Source organism: Ornithodoros turicata, chromosome 5, assembly GCF_037126465.1.
Source record: "Ornithodoros turicata isolate Travis chromosome 5, ASM3712646v1, whole genome shotgun sequence".
NCBI lineage: Eukaryota > Metazoa > Arthropoda > Arachnida > Ixodida > Argasidae > Ornithodoros > Ornithodoros turicata.
The window spans coordinates 57,211,163-57,228,069 of record NC_088205.1 but is presented as its reverse complement, the minus strand read 5'-3'; the positions used below and the strand labels follow the sequence as shown (position 1 = coordinate 57,228,069).

At 48.3% G+C, this 16,907-nt stretch overlaps 1 long non-coding RNA gene across 1 annotated transcript; it reads left to right on the top strand.

The window, feature by feature from the left end:
- Positions 1-10,550: 10,550 nt before the first annotated feature.
- Positions 10,551-11,968, top strand: LOC135396069 (uncharacterized). Its single transcript, XR_010423283.1, has 2 exons — positions 10,551-10,873; positions 11,459-11,968. It is a non-coding gene; the product is annotated as an uncharacterized LOC135396069 (long non-coding RNA).
- Positions 11,969-16,907: the final 4,939 nt, after the last annotated feature.

The window sequence follows — 16,907 nt, the reverse complement described above, 5'->3', positions numbered from 1 at the left end:
GCGAAAGGAGTTAAGAAAGACGTGGGGAAACACTTATTGCACGGAGTGTACTGAGATTCTCTGTTCAGTGAAAAGACAGTCTCTCAGAAGCAGTGCACCGTCCAGAGCATAAAGCAAACAATGTACACCATTTCGAGACTCAAGAAGAGCTTGGTCCCCTACGACGATAAACGCTGTCTCGTGGATGCCGTACACTCGTTCCCTTACGGAAGCTGCGAATACGGTAAGTGTACAGTCAGGAGTGTGAATGAACTTTATTGTCTTTGTTGTCGATCATCATGACCCATGTTACAGCCAGCAATCATGACCTACGTTACATCCCCATCCTCAATATACATTGCACAATACTGTTCAGGGGAAATCAAACCAAGACCCATGAGACACACGTTACATGAAACATGTTCAACTACTGTTCTGAACACTCGAGCTCTCACCTTCATGTTCTTTTTTCCAGCGTGCGCTGCATGAAGCAAACGCATCAATGTACTCCGTAGCGAGCTTGGCATGATGATTCGGTTTGCCCTGAGCAAGATGCCATTTTCGACATGAATGTCTTCCTTAAAACACCAATATTTCTTTACCAGAGGCCAGCATGAAGATGCATACTGTAGCAGTTACTGAAGCTCTTCATCAGCTTTCGTTGCCTCTTTGATGCTTCGAAGCCTCTCTTCTGAAATTGGTAGGAGTTGCAGACAATTTACGTAGACGTTTTCCTCCAAGTCTGGCATCTTGTCGGTATGCGGAAATCTTGATAAAGCGTCTGATACGACTTGTTCTGTTCCTGGTAGATACTTGATTTCAATTGAATAGGGTTGTAGCGTTAATCTCATTCGTTGTAGTCTTAATGGACACTGATGCAGTGGCTTTTTGAAGACTTTCTTAAGGGGTTTGTGGTCAGTTTCTACGATAACATTTGACTGTCCAAATAAGTACTGATGGAACTTCGTGCATCCGTGGACGATTGCCAGCATCTCTTTTTCTATCTGCGCATAGTTTCTCTGGCTGTCCGTCAAAGTTCTCGACGAAAAACTTATGGGCTTCTTGTCTTACGTTATGACTGCGCCAACCCCTGCTTCACTTGCGTCTACTGATAACGTGACTAGTTTTTTCGGATCATAGTACGCTAGGACTGGTGTGCATGTCAATGGTTTCTTTATGTCGTCAAAGACTTCTTGGTGCTTCTCGGTCCACAACCATGCGACATCCTTCTTTAACAGTTCTCTTAGCGTTGCTGCTCTCTCCGGAAGTCGTGGCAGGAAACTTGCCATGTAGTTTACCATGCCTAGAAACACTCTCAGTTCCCGAACATTTACGGGCTCCTTTATGGCTTCTATCGCTTTTGTCTTCTCTGGGTCTATCTTGACGGACTCCACCGTGAGAATCTGTCCGAGATACTCCACTTCGGTCATGCCGAACTGGCACTTCTTTCGGTTGAGCTTGAGGTTGACGTCGCGACACCTCTGTAAAACCTTGCGTAGATTTTCATCGTGCTCTTGTTTGGTGGCACCCCAAACCAAAATGTTGTCCATGACAACCTGAACGCCGGGCAAACCCTGAAGAACGTCATTCATTATTTTCTGGAACACTTGAGGTGCTGAACTAATGCCAAACGGCATCCTCTTGAAACGGTACCGTCCGAAGGGCGTGCTCATCGTGCAGAGTTTTGAACTGGCCTCGTCTAGCTGAACTTGCCAGTATCCTGAAGCTGCATCGAGAGTTGAAAACAGAGCCGGTCAAGCAATCTTCGACACTACGTCGTCCAAAGCCTTCATGGGGTAATGTTCCCTTAGTAATGCCTTGTTCAGGTCCACCGAGTCAATACAGATGCGAAGTTTGTTCGGCTTAACGACAACTACCATAAAGCTGGACTATTCCGTGGGGCCTTCAATTTTGGTTATCACGCCGTCTTTTTCCATCTTCTCCAGCTCTTCTTGTACTCTTTATTTCAAGGCTACCGGTACTTTTCTAGCCGGACGAACAACTCCTCGTGACGCGGGCTTGAGCTTCATGCTATAGATGATATCTTTCACTCTTCCTAGGCCATGGAACACGTCCTCGTACTGTTTGACATGATCGTACTGTACGCTTGCGCTTTTTGTTCCCTCTACCGTCTCTATGCGCTTGAGCAGTCCTAGTCTCTCGCACAACGCGCCGCTCAGTGTGGTCGGTACGTCTTCACAAACTACATAGAAGTCCTCCGTCACGGATGCTGAAGTACTAGTTACTTGTAAGCTGACTTTTCCAGCCGCTTGTTTGTTGTGTCCAAAAAACGTGCTGAGGATACAGTTACATCTTGTGATCTTCTTTGGTGACATCATCCTGACTAGTCTTAGCGGTACCACCGAGCAATTGGCTCCGGTATCCATCTTGCACTTGACATTATCTTGGTCAATTCGGATGGACACTGCCCAATGGTCTTCCTTCTCTATACCAGCTACTGTTAAATGATTCAGGAAGTAGTCCTCGTCACTCTCGCTGTTGTCTTGAGCGTATTCAACTTGTCGGACGCTTTTCTTCTGTCGTGTTCTATGCTTTCCGGTAGTCTGCCTCTGTTGCCTCGCCTTGACAGTCAGAGGGTTTCGACACACTCTTGCGAAGTGATTTGGCAAGCCACATTTGTTGCAATGCTTGCCTTTTGCGGGGCAGCCATTGGTTTGGTGCTATGAGAAACCACATTTCTGGAAGCGCATATTCGTCTTCTGTATCACATTGACATCATGGACGTCAGGCCTTTTTTCTTCACTGGCGATTTCTTTGAATTGCTCTTGGGAGCGTTCTTTGGTCCTACACATTTCCAGGACTTTCGCAAATGTAGGATTGTCGTTGACGAGTTTCTGCTGTAGCGGTTTGTCGGCAGTGCCTAAAATTATACTGCTTTTGAGCATTCATTCTTCAAGGGAGCCGTATTCACAATTGCTGACCAAGGCCTTCAGCTCTGTGAGCTAGTCTTCAAAACGTTCACCATGCCGCTGATCTCGCTTTGCAAAGACGAACTCGTGGTACATGACAACACAAGGCTGGCTTCATGTATGTTTCAAACTTTTCTCGCAGAACTCTTAACTTCTTCTTGTCCTCCTCGTTAGCGAAGGTAAATGTGCTGTAAATCTTTCTGGCCTCCTCTCCAATACAGATCAGAAACGTGGCAGCTTGGATGCTGTCCGGTTGCTGGCCGAGATGCGTTGCCATTGCGAAGAGATCAAATTCGTTGATCCACTTCTTCCACGCCTGCCAGGCGTCCGCCGCGGTCGTATCCAACGGTTTCGGTGGCAGTAACAGGCTGTTCATTACTGCTGGGGAGGCTGGTGGTCCAGTTGAAGATGTGCTTGCGCCGTTCCCTTCAGCCATGCCGACATGGAATGTCTCGGAGAGGAAGCGCGTGCTTCTGTCACCATGTACAGTCCGGAGCGTGAATGAACTTTATTGTCTTCGTCGTCGGTCATCATGGCCCATGTTACAGTCAGCAATCATGACCCATGTTACAGCAAGCTTTCCCAGTGTTTTGACGCGTACGATAGTACTCTCTCTTTGTGCGGCATCGGAAAACCCGGAAGAGAGCCCGAGAGCGTCGTCGTCAGGGATCGAGTGACCGTAGAACAAAGAGCAAGTCCTTCGCGCATGCGCATATAATCGAGAATAAAAGCTCCAGTCGAGAGATGCTCTCTCTCTCTCTCTCAGACTGGAGAAGCACGGGTCATCGTGGCAGTGTGGTAGCGGAATGTGTGTATGAAAAGAATGACCATTCCGCCATCGTGCTGGTGCCGTGACCCACGCAATTAATGACGATGCTGCGATGAAGATTCTCCATACCTTTTCTGGCCTTTTCTGTTCAGGCAAGTCAGGGAGGGTATCCATCGACCACCTCAAGAGACGTCTTTGTATGTATTCAATAAAGATGTTTCCGTGAAAAAACACAAATTCTTGTCAAAGTTATTCGGACTGTTTAATGCGTTGCATTTCGATAACCAAACGGTATTTCAATAAATCGGTGACAAAGTTCACGATGTAGACTGCTTGCAAATGTTGCTGCTTCCGCAGGGCGTACTTAATATGAGCAATGGCACGAGCAAGAAGGTCCACAATGTCTGCAGAGACGTAGTTGAATTCGGTGTTGGTCGCGCTCACAAATTCGCTCATCAGTCCTAGGGGTCCGTCCGGAACCGTTATACAGACGTTCTTGTAATGGGCGTAGATCCGACGCACCATCTCCTGCAGTGGCCCCGGAGATATCTCTCCTATATTGCCAAAGTCCACCATGTCTATCCCGTAGCGAAAAGCAGTGATGACGAGCTCGTTACGGGGACTTTCCTTGTTGAAACATTCATTCTCCACTTCTTCCCAAGAAGCGTGGATACGAGGACAATTTTGTAAAGCGTGGTAGCTGAACATTTTCACGTATTGATGACGCGAGCGCAGTGCGCGCTGCCTTTATACAGCGTTTCCAAATAAACACGCGCAACGAAATGAGAGCGAAACCGAAACGAAGAAGCAGCCCGTTGCCGCTAGGAGCGCGTGCAGTGGAAAGAGAGAGCGAAACCGAAACGGAGAAGCAATCTGTTTCCGCTAGGAGCGCACGCAGTGGAAGGAGAGAGTGAAACCGAAACGGAGAAGCAACCCGTTGCCGCTAGGAGCGCGCGCAGTGGAAGGAGAGCGCGAAACCGAAACGGAGAAGCAACCCGTTGCCGCTAGGAGCGCGCGCAGTGGAAGGAGCGAGCGAAACCGAAACAGAGAAGTAATCTGTTGCCGCTAGGAGCGCGCGCAGTGGAAGGAGAGAGCGAAACAGAAACGGAGAAGCAACCCGTTGCCGCTAGGAGCGCGCGCAGTGGAAGGAGAGAGCGAAACTGAAACGGAGAAGCAAACCGTTGCCGCTAGGAGTGCGCGCGGTGGAAGGGGAGAGCGAAACCGAAATGGGGAGCGCCAGCGAGGAGATGAGGAGATGACCGCTCGATGCCGGTGACACAGAGGGCGCTAGGAGCGCGTGCGGATGCGTAGCGGCCGCGGAGAGGCGCTCCCGTCATTCGAGCGGTGGCTGTGGCCGTTTTTAGCAATTTCATCTATGTCGCGCTGGGAACAGGGCAAGGCGTCCTGAGCTGACTGATTACTTGGTGATATGGTTCCAGCGACCCAACTACACGCAGTGTGCACTTTAAAGGGCTGGTGGCCCGTTTTTAGCAATTTCGTTTATGTCGCGCTGGGAACACAGCAAAGCGTCCTGAGCTGACTGATTACTTGGTGATATGGTTCCAGCGACCCAACTACACGCAGTGTGCACTTTAAAGGGTTGGTGTGCCCGTTTTTAGCAATTTCGTTTATGTCGCGCTGGGAACACAGCAAAACGTCCTGAGCTGACTCATTACTTGGTGACATGGTTCCAGCGACACAACTATACGCAGTGTGCGCTTAAAAGGGCTGGTGTGCACGTTTTTAGCAATTTCGTCTACGTCGCACTGGAAAAAAAAGCAAAGCGTCCTGAGCTGACTGATTACTTGGTGATATGGTTCCAGCGACCAAACTACACGCAGTGTACACTTTAAAGGGCTGGTGTGCCCGTTTTTAGCAATTTCGTCTACGTCGCGCTGGGAACACAGCAAAGCCTCCTGAGCTTTGCCCAGGACACTTGGCTGTGTTCCACAGCGCGACGTAGACGAAATTGCTAAAAAGCGGGCACACCAGCCCTTTAAAGTGCACCCTGCCGGTAGCTGGGTCGCTGGAACCATATCACCAAGTAATCAGTCAGCTCAGGACGCTTTGCTTTTTGAGGGCGTGCGCCCGTGAGGGCGGTGAGGGTGAGGGCATGTGCCCGTGAGGGCCGTGAGGGTGAGGGCGAGTAAGATTTCACCAAAATGCCCACCTATGCCTGCGGGTTGTTAACCTCTCTGGGTCAGTTCGGTGTGGGCTTCCAGTTGTACACTGTCATGTATGATGCCATTGCCCTGCATGCAGTATGAGGCCCTTGTCTCTTGTATCATGGTCCGTTACGTTTTTGGGTACAAGGCGAGGGCTCCAATTACTTGTGTGAAGTACTAGTCTCGACAGGCTTATGAGTGTTAAAAAGTGGGTTGAGTTTTTTTGTTTCTCTCGGCATATGACAGCACACTTCAGCTGGATGTTTATGCTAGCAGCTGTTAGGTAGATGGTGGTGAACTCCTCCAGAATCGGATTTGCATGCAGTGCTGCTGACTTCGTGGTGGCCTTTCTGTCTAAAATTGCAAGCCGTGCTTTGTATTTGGTAATGGCAATGCATGTCCAAATTTGATGGTGAAATTCAGCATCCTGGAGCACACGCACAATTTGGGCTGTCCACTATTGTTTTCCATCAGAGTCTTGCAGTCAATGCATTAACGCGTCTAACCTGCAGGAAATTCCGTCGTATGAGACAAGGGTTGTGATGAGGGCTAACTAACTAGACGAACAGAACTACTAAGAACAGTCTCATTGTACCAGTGGAGGTGGAAGTGGTTTCAAGTAAGTGTGACCGCTTGTGGGTTGCGCACCTTGAGCTGAGGAGTTCTCAGACAAAAACTGTGGAAACTCTGGTACGTCTAGAGCCTTGAAAGTGAACATATTCGACACAAGTGTGTTTGGTTGGGTGAGAACTATGATAGTAACGAAAATCTCCAACCAAGTTACAGGACGGGGATACCCGACGTTTCGGAGCCAGTTCGGCTCCTTCCTCAGGGGTGACCGTAGTGGCCGTTGGCAGCAGCGTTCTTGCCGTGGTTCGAATTTCGTGATTCGCAGGATTGTTTTTCAGTCAAGTGACAGAGGCCGCTGACGTATACGCTGGGTAACGCTCCAACAGATCGGTTAAGGTTTCCAGGTGTGGATTGTATATGCCAGGACTCTACAAACATTCTTTTGATCTGATTACCCTCAAGGTCGATGATGCAGGCGTTTTGAAAGTCGATAGGATGGTCTCGAACTTGACAGTGTTCAGCGAGAGCGCTTCGTTCGATGTCCGACTTCCGTACATCATTCTTATGTTGCCGTAGTCTTTCGGGGAAGTTCTTTGTCTCGCCGACATATGATGCGCTGCATTTGGTGCATGGAATTTTATAGACTACACGTTGTGCTTTTTCTTTCGGTGGGCGATCTTTCGGCCGCGGTATATAGTGTCCGATTGTTGAGACGGGTTTGTGAGACACACGATTCCTTCCTTCGCTGGTATACGTGTCAGGGACTCGCTGATTCCCTTCACATATGGCATGGTGATTCGTCTAATCTGACAGGGCTGGTCGTCAGTTGGACGTGGTCGGTTTCGGAGACCGCGAGCTTGACGACGGGCGACTCTATGAACAAAGCTACTTGTGTATCCGTTCTTTTTTAATTCGGAAGTGATTGCTGCTGCTTCTTTTTTCCTGTCTTTCTCCGACAAACAAATCTTCTTAGCTCTCGAAAGAAGGGACGAAACCACCGAAGCCTTGTGACACGTAGGGTGATTGGAATCAAACCTTAGATATCGTTTTAGATAACGTGTTTTATGGTTAAATCCCTCCCTGAACAAAAAGAGAACAAAAAGCAGAGCTCGCCAAAGTACGAATTCGGCCACAAATACGGGCAATGGGGAACGCTACGCACTGTGCATTCAATGCAACCGCGTGGCACCCAGTCTACATCCGAAATGCGCAAAGTGCTCCACCAAATCCCCAGCAGGCACATGTGACACGTAAGCATAATGCGTAGAGCTCTGTGTAGGGTTCACGACCTACTAGATTATAACGACCGTGTCATAATTGGCAAGCCCTATGAGGAGCCTGTCCGCACGATTCGCTAGGAGCGCTACACATCAGCCCATAAGACCTACATCATTATTGGACAATGAAAATTTGAATTTTGAACGCACACAGGCGGATATATGTACGACTATCGTAGCAGACGACAGCAACAGCTTCTACGAAAACGCATGGAATGACGATGATAATCAACTTTAGAAAGAAGCGCCTCTCAGGGACATCTACTGCTTTTTCCAAAATACTAAGGTAAGCTGAAGCATAAAAATTGTAGAAATTCAGGAAGCAATAACTGGGCCGATGAGTAGCGCCACCGCTAGCCTCCAAATGCGGCGCTGGGAAGGGGTGCATATGACATGGTCGTTATAATTTAGTAGGTCGTGGTCGCGTTAAACTTCTGAAAGAATGTGGTTAGCGCTAAATCACAAATTACTACTGTAGATGGTAGGGAGGCACACTTGATTTCCTCGTGCGTATTCAGAAACTTGCGAAGTTGACTTTTTCCACAAGATTCGTTTTGTTGTTTTATCGTGCTCCTCAAGAATGGGCTCCAAGCTAAAACTTGCTGTGTTGTGTAACTTGCTGAGCCTATGGAGGAAAAAATTTCACATGTTTGGTATGTGATAGAGTCACCAAATAAGCTTTGCTTCAGAGTGGTGACACTGAGCTTCACGGATGAGGAGGAGAGGCAAGGAGCAAGGCATTTTGTTTCAGTGCTACGCTAGAGTCACCTAACAGCGCTCACAATGTCATGCATCGAGCACGCTCTGAAATGTTCCTCCTGTTGCGAGCAGCTCACCAAGGTAGATACCTTGACACTTGAGCTCACCTTGGCCTCCTCAGGACACAGTCCTTCACAATACAGCACACGTGCTTCCCTAACCCACAGCCTCCACGGTGAGAATTGTTATTTTAGTCGTGTCTGCTCATCAGCTTTAGATGGCGCATCAGCTTTAGATAGCTTTAGACAGCGGAAACAAAATGTCTTCTCCCGGTCGCCTGTGGAACTCAGTGACGTTACTCTGAAGCGAAGCTTATTTAGTGACTCTGATATGTGACGACTTGATCGTTTTGTCAGAACAGATGTCATTGTGTAGACATCACAACGTTGCACCTAACTAATGTGTGATTGTCTGGGAAATGGTCTTGCAGTTCCTGGGATTTTCTCGTCGACAGAAGTGCTTGAGTTTGGAGTGGTGCACAGTGAAGAAGAGCCCAAAAACTCTGCCAATCAGTTAGCTTAATTCAGGGCCCAAGCATATACACATTGTGGTATGTTTTATGTAACATTGTATTAATATCGTTTCTTCTTTAACACCACACTCGTAGTTCTGGAACAACAGAAAGTGCATAGCTGCATGTAAGATTGTGGGATACGCATTGAGGTCCTTACTATTACAGCCTGACAAGTACTGCGCTTCGAAAGTTCACTGCCAAAGTATGCATGTTTGACTTGAAAGTCATTTTATTGAAGTACCGTATTTACAGCGGAATCCCGGTAATTCAAACTCGAAGGGGACCGAATATTTGTTCGAGTACAACGGAGTTCGAACTAAAGGGAGCCGCTCTGGGCTTAATGCGTTGACAGCGCTTACTATATAGCTGCGTCAGAGATGCGCCATAGCTCGCTAGCATTGCCGCATGTTTCCAGTCACGTGATGGCAAAAATATAGACATGTGGCGTCACGAGACGACCGGCTGACAAAGCTAATAGTGCCCACCAGCATGCTTTGCGCGATGGCGTTACATAATCAGTGACGTAGGGGTGCATGTATAGTCTATAAGGGGCTTGTTCTTTCCAGAACATTTATTTACAGATAAGCATCAAAACTCCTCAGGGCAGAAAATAATCTGTTGCACGCGCTTGTGTTTGTTTCTTCGGCCATGACTCTGTGACCATTATTTGTGACGTTAAGCCCAACCCAGTTGGGAACTCCACAATTGCGAATATTGCCAACCCAGAAAATACTGAACTGCTTTCTTTTTGTTTGCGTAGTAGTCGACAGGAATGCTCTTGATCCCCTGAAAACAGCAAGGCTTGCATGCTTTACTGACAGCGAGTAAACGGCATCGTGTCGCGCCGGTCGTGGTTGCGCACACCATTCCTTGCTCCTTCTGGTACAAAAATCGCTTTTATGAAGAATGAACTCATAAGTACTAAGTATAAGTTATAATGAGTTTAGTAATAAGCAAGCAGCATGCCAGCCAGTGCACGGCCGGGCACTTCGGAGCTGATGCGTAGTCTGTAGTGGGACACAGCCGGGCAATCTCGTTCGAATGAAACGTTGCACACGCTCATGTTAGAAATACCAGGCGTTTTCCCCATTGAAATACACATGGGTTTGCCGGGACCCAAGCGTCAGTTCGAAATATCCGAAAGTCTGAATTAAGAGATTTCGAATTTACGGGATGCACTGTACTAGCATAAGTTGTGCACCTTTTCTAAAAAGAAAAAAAAAAGAGAAGAAAATTTTAGTCTGAAAAGTTTGGGGTGCGCAAATTGCGCGGGAACATTCGCTACAATATTCCCAAATTTTATTATACTCTTCGTGTAGGCTCCAGGCAGGGCCGGTAGTGTTGACGTTATCACCGCGTTGCACAAGCGCGAAAGAAGTTCTGGCATACAGTGCCTAGCACGCAACTGGTGACGGTAGCACGGTCGAGAGACAAAATGCCCGACCGGCCTTTGGAACCCCTAGAGCTCAAGATTCCAGCGCTCATACTGCCCTTATCAACGGTAGTTAGCGATATGCAACGACATCTGACAACGTTAGGCAACGCCACCTGGATGCTTGCTCTTCCTCCTTCACCATGTCGTCTGCTTCAGCTGTTCCAAACACAGGCTTTCTGTAGCAACTCTTGATTACTCAAACAGTTGATAGCGTCTCGCTTCCACAGTTACGGCTGCGGAGTATGTCGTGATGGGTGGAATAATGTCACGCTGTTTAAGCGATCAGGCTTTGCTGATCTAGGTGGTGTTGCTATAGAGTAGCATCCTGACTGGTAAAGACAAAGACAAAGCTTGGCTGCGCGTGGCCACACCAAGAAGAAGAAGAGGTACTGGCGCGCTGGCACTGGAACGGGGTGGGAGGCTCGTCTACTCTGGTAGCTGGTCTGCCACTGCTCACGACGCCTGCAGGCAACGGGTAAAATCAATTTCTCCATGCTTCCATCAATGCTTCTCCATAAACATCTCCCAGGTTGCCGTCTCTAGCTGCAGAAATATTTACCCACGAATAAGTGGGTTCAAATTATATATGTTCAAATTGTATGTTCAAATTATGTTCAAATTCAATTGCGCTCAACAGAACTCTAAGAGTGAGGTCATTAGAAACGTCGCTGTTGTCTAGCTAGTGCACCCTAAGTGAAGCGAAAATGAGTATGTTGGGGACCAGTTACAGCTAGCATCTAATGCCCATTACTCATACCCATTTCGGTCTGCTAGCCCCGAATTCTACTCCACAGCACTGTAAATGGTCTCTAAATTTCGCATAAACTTGCGTCTACTTGGTCCTGAAAGGGACTGATGTCTGTGGCAATGCATCTAGTCCCCAAAATGAATATTCCTTTTCTTGCTTTTTTTAGAGCATGAAACCTTACGGGAACCTTACGCCAAGACGCGGATCTTACGTAAAAATGATTGGAGGCTGTACATCTCGCAATCACATCGTAAATTGTGTCATTTGGAGAACGGAAAGAACATGACATGTACATTCTGTTTCGTGTTCCAGGTCATTAGGAGAGGACCAGTAAGGAGAGGCCACCAGGAGGAGTGTTATGCCTTACGCGCCATTCTCAAACGTGCCATTCTCCCCTGTCTTCGGACGCGACATTGGGCCAGGCGTGATCAACTCTCCGCCAGCACCTCGCCCGGAACCGTTGGACCTCGAAGAGATAGACGGGAGATTATTGGTCTTCGAACGTCGTCAAAATAGACGTTACGCGAACGCTGAACGTATATTTCGGGAGGAAATGACCCGGATTCGCCATAAAGTCAATGAAATGTATCGAAACGGGAAATTTAGGTCCCGCGAAGACATGCTGATTTGCAAGACGCAGCGTGAAACAATATCGAAGAGGCGACATCAAAAGCGCAAGGAAGCCATAAGAAAATTTTGGCTTAGAAAAATTGCGTGCATCTCCCAACAATAGGCGCTTCCTGGAGTAGACCGGACACCCGTTGGTTTGATACGCTCCCATCTTACTGGCTGGAGCTGAATAAAATTCTTTATTACAACCTCTGAGAATGATCGTCGCTCGCATTATGCTTTCTCTTTCTCACAAATCTTGGTTGGGGAGCGACTCCGTTAAATAGGAATCGTGATGGAAGCCCTGCGATCAGTACCTGTCTCAGAAGGAACTAAACAGGGGAACTAAATTATCTGGAAAATACAATTGAAATGAAAGCCAGTGCTTTCTTGCTAATCCTGGAGCCGTCTTCTGGTCCGCAGTTTCTCGATGGAACATCATTCACAGGACACAAAAGAAGTTGGACAAGGGCGTCTGGCTCTAGAGGATTTATACCCCAACTGGGATTCTCTTATTCTTCTTGGGAGTCTCTACAAGTTGGACTCGGCCTTGGTCTCGTTCTTTGGTATATAACATTCTGGCGACGAGCGGACCTGCAACAGCTATGGCTGAAGGACGGATCCAGGACTACAGGGTGTGCGCAGAAAAACGTGACCCGCATTTTTACATGTAACTCGTTGTCTACTTACCAGAGGAACCTCCGGTGGCGTACGATGACGTATTTATACGCGCGAAAGCTACAAAAAAATCCTGGAAGCCATACTCAGCGTAAAAAAATAAACAGAGCGCGAAAACATCGGCTTCCATGCATTAGAGTAGGGCGGTCATGACAGTGCATGGTAGCGTATGGCGGTCTCAGGATAGTTATGTGCAGGCACCGCTAGGGGTACTAGCGATGAACATCCATGTGGGACATCCATGTGGGACATCGTTTCGATTTCTGCACCGATAGCTCCCCTAGCGGTACTTAAGCACAACTCTCCTGCGTCCGCGATGTTGCCCTATTCCCATGCACAGAGGCCGAAGTTTTCGTTGTTCTGTCTATTTTTTAAGCTGACTATGGCTTCCACGATTTTTCAGCAGATTTCGCACGCATAAATGCGCCATCGTGCACCACCGGAAGTTCATTAGTTAGGTAGACAACAAGCTATGTGCCTAAATGCGGGTCACGTTTTTCTGCACACACCCTGTATATGTCAGGCACAAGTTTGACATCTTGGGTCGAGCGCCTCGAATTTTACTTTGAGGCGAACGACATTGTCGACGCCAAGAAACGTGCCCTGCTCTTCAGCCTGTGTAGAGAGCCCACCTTCGAAAAGCTAAGAGATGTACTTCAGCCGCGACGTCCGGCCGAAGTACCCTACGAGGAGATCATGAGCCTCGCCAACCGGCACTTCGACACCATATGAACTGCTCGCACGTTGGCGTTTCCACAGGCGGGACCAATTTCAGCATGAAACGATAACAGACATTTGAACGCGTTGCGAGGGTTGGCCAAGGATTGTCGGTTCGGTACAGTCCGTACAGGTGCAGTACGTTCTCCTACGCCGACAGTCGTTGCAGCATCAGCGAGCGTGGACAGCGCAACAACCATTACAACAGATCCAGCTGCAGTCATCTCGACGGCTACGCAAATCTCTGTCCTGCTGCCATTGGACATTATGCTACGAAACCGGTTTATCTGTCTAGACCGGTCTACACGACGCCGGTCTCCAGCACAGACTTCTCTCGGAGAGAGGTATTACGTTTGAACGGGCTCTTGACGTCGCCAAAGCCGCCGAAGCTACAATTAAACAGCAAGCCCTCAGATGAGGTCGAAGAACCAGAAGCACACGTGAACTACACTCCAACCTAACTACACTTCACTCAAAAACCTAGCCTTTTGGCTGGGAAAAACGTCGGGATATAGAACTCTACCCGAGAAAGGTCATCATAACGTTGGTAGACATACTGAAACCGAAATCGGAAGGGGAGGGCTGGGTTCCAAATGAGCATTTGTTCGCTGCCTCCTATTGAAAGAAAAGTTGGACCGAAGCCGGCGTCCCTTTCAGGGACCATCGTAATCCCCTTGTAGAACCAGCGTCATGTTCATCACCAGCACCGCCATCGGTTGCGCGCCTCACGGTGCGCGACCCGAGCTTTCGTTTTCGGCTCATCGTCATTAGCCGTCATTTAAACCCATCAACCTCAGTAGAGCCTGGTCGCCTCTTTTCTCGCTCTGCACCCTCAAGCGTGGCTTTCGGGCGCGACCTTGTTCGCCTCTAGCTGCGAGCGTAGTTCAACTCTACCAAATTCGTGGCGCTGTCGAACACTATGGCGTTATTTGTTTACAAACAGGGAGATGTCTATATGAAGCCTCGACAAAACGATGCTATAGGAAGTCACGCGTGGAAAACATTGCAATACCCGAGTTACTTAGTTAGTCACATTTTGCAGTTACTTTAACCAAAGGCGATAACTAGTTACTTTTGTGGAAAAGCACCTCTTTACATTTGCAACTTGCGGTGCATGTCTAGTTTAGGTCCGCCACTTGATTTGAACCTTGAAATCTACATACCTGGATGTAATTATGCAAGGTCCATCGTAGTCTGCAATTAATATGCGGCGCTCGGTTCCACAAATTCCTCTGGAGACCCGTGATTCACGGAAAGTTTCGGCAGCGGCGACCATGTCATCTCCATGCGCCCATTGTTTACCTATGACAGCTTACGCACACCTCGCAGTCTTCCCAGCATGCCTTTCGCCTGTTCCCTATCGCTCGTTGCCAAGAATGCACAATGAAAGCGCTAGATCTCGACGGGTATCATTTGCGGTACTCCTACGCATCAGCCATAGAGCTTGGCTTTCCTCACTACACGAAATGTAGGGAGGTTAGGTCAGGCCAGGTCAGTACATATTACACGCGGGGGGGGGGGGATCCCCCCCCCCCCCCCCGCAGTTGTTCGAGACTGTGCTGGCAGAAGACAGTGCCAATTTTGGCGCGGAGCAATTGCGTGAGGAGGAGGCCGACTGTCGTCCGCTAGCGGAGTCGCTGTGCGTCTAGCAATGAACAGGCGAAAGGCATGCTGGGAAGAGTGCGAGGTGTGCGTAAGCTGTCATAGGTAAACAATGGGAGCATGGAGATGACATGGTCGCCGCTGCCGAAACTTTCCGTGAATCACGGGTCTCCAGAGGAATTTGTGGAACCGAGCGCCGCATATTAATTGCAGATTACGATGCACCTTGCATAATTACATCCAGGTATGTAGATTTCAAGGTTCAAATCGAGTGGCGGACCTAAACTAGACCTGCACCCGACGCCGCAATCAGTTATCTTGCCTTATTTCCGTTTTGTCATATCTTGGCCTCCCACTGCAAGCCTTGGACGGCTCCTTTTCCCTAGTCAAACAATGGACAACTGCATTGACGAAAATATTTGTTCCATGTCGCGAACGACCCGCCGCAATCAGTTATCTTGCCTTATTTCCGTTTTGTCATATCTTGGCCTCCCACTGCAAGCCTTGGACGGCTCCTTTTCCCTAGTCAAACAATGGACAACTGCATTGACGAAAATATTTGTTCCATGTCGCGAACGACCCGCCGCAATCAGTTATCTTGCCTTATTTCCGTTTTGTCATATCTTGGCCTCCCACTGCAAGCCTTGGACGGCTCCTTTTCCCTAGTCAAACAATGGACAACTGCATTGACGAAAATATTTGTTCCATGTCGCGAACGACCCGCCGCAATCAGTTATCTTGCCTTATTTCCGTTTTGTCATATCTTGGCCTCCCACTGCAAGCCTTGGACGGCTCCTTTTCCCTAGTCAAACAATGGACAACTGCATTGACGAAAATATTTGTTCCATGTCGCGAACGACCCGCCGCAATCAGTTATCTTGCCTTATTTCCGTTTTGTCATATCTTGGCCTCCCACTGCAAGCCTTGGACGGCTCCTTTTCCCTAGTCAAACAATGGACAACTGCATTGACGAAAATATTTGTTCCATGTCGCGAACGACCCGCCGCAATCAGTTATCTTGCCTTATTTCCGTTTTGTCATATCTTGGCCTCCCACTGCAAGCCTTGGACGGCTCCTTTTCCCTAGTCAAACAATGGACAACTGCATTGACGAAAATATTTGTTCCATGTCGCGAACGACCCGCCGCAATCAGTTATCTTGCCTTATTTCCGTTTTGCCATATCTTGGCCTCCCACTGCAAGCCTTGGACGGCTCCTTTTCCCTAGTCAAACAATGGACAACTGCATTGACGAAAATATTTGTTCCATGTCGCGAACGACCCGCCGCAATCAGTTATCTTGCCTTATTTCCGTTTTGTCATATCTTGGCCTCCCACTGCAAGCCTTGGACGGCTCCTTTTCCCTAGTCAAACAATGGACAACTGCATTGACGAAAATATTTGTTCCATGTCGCGAACGACCCGCCGCAATCAGTTATCTTGCCTTATTTCCGTTTTGCCATATCTTGGCCTCCCACTGCAAGCCTTGGACGGCTCCTTTTCCCTAGTCAAACAATGGACAACTGCATTGACGAAAATATTTGTTCCATGTCGCGAACGACCCGCCGCAATCAGTTATCTTGCCTTATTTCCGTTTTGTCATATCTTGGCCTCCCACTGCAAGCCTTGGACGGCTCCTTTTCCCTAGTCAAACAATGGACAACTGCATTGACGAAAATATTTGTTCCATGTCGCGAACGACCCGCCGCAATCAGTTATCTTGCCTTATTTCCGTTTTGTCATATCTTGGCCTCCCACTGCAAGCCTTGGACGGCTCCTTTTCCCTAGTCAAACAATGGACAACTGCATTGACGAAAATATTTGTTCCATGTCGCGAACGACCCGCCGCAATCAGTTATCTTGCCTTATTTCCGTTTTGTCATATCTTGGCCTCCCACTGCAAGCCTTGGACGGCTCCTTTTCCCTAGTCAAACAATGGACAACTGCATTGACGAAAATATTTGTTCCATGTCGCGAACGACCCGCCGCAATCAGTTATCTTGCCTTATTTCCGTTTTGCCATATCTTGGCCTCCCACTGCAAGCCTTGGACGGCTCCTTTTCCCTAGTCAAACAATGGACAACTGCATTGACGAAAATATTTGTTCCATGTCGCGAACGACCCGCCGCAATCAGTTATCTTGCCTTATTTCCGTTT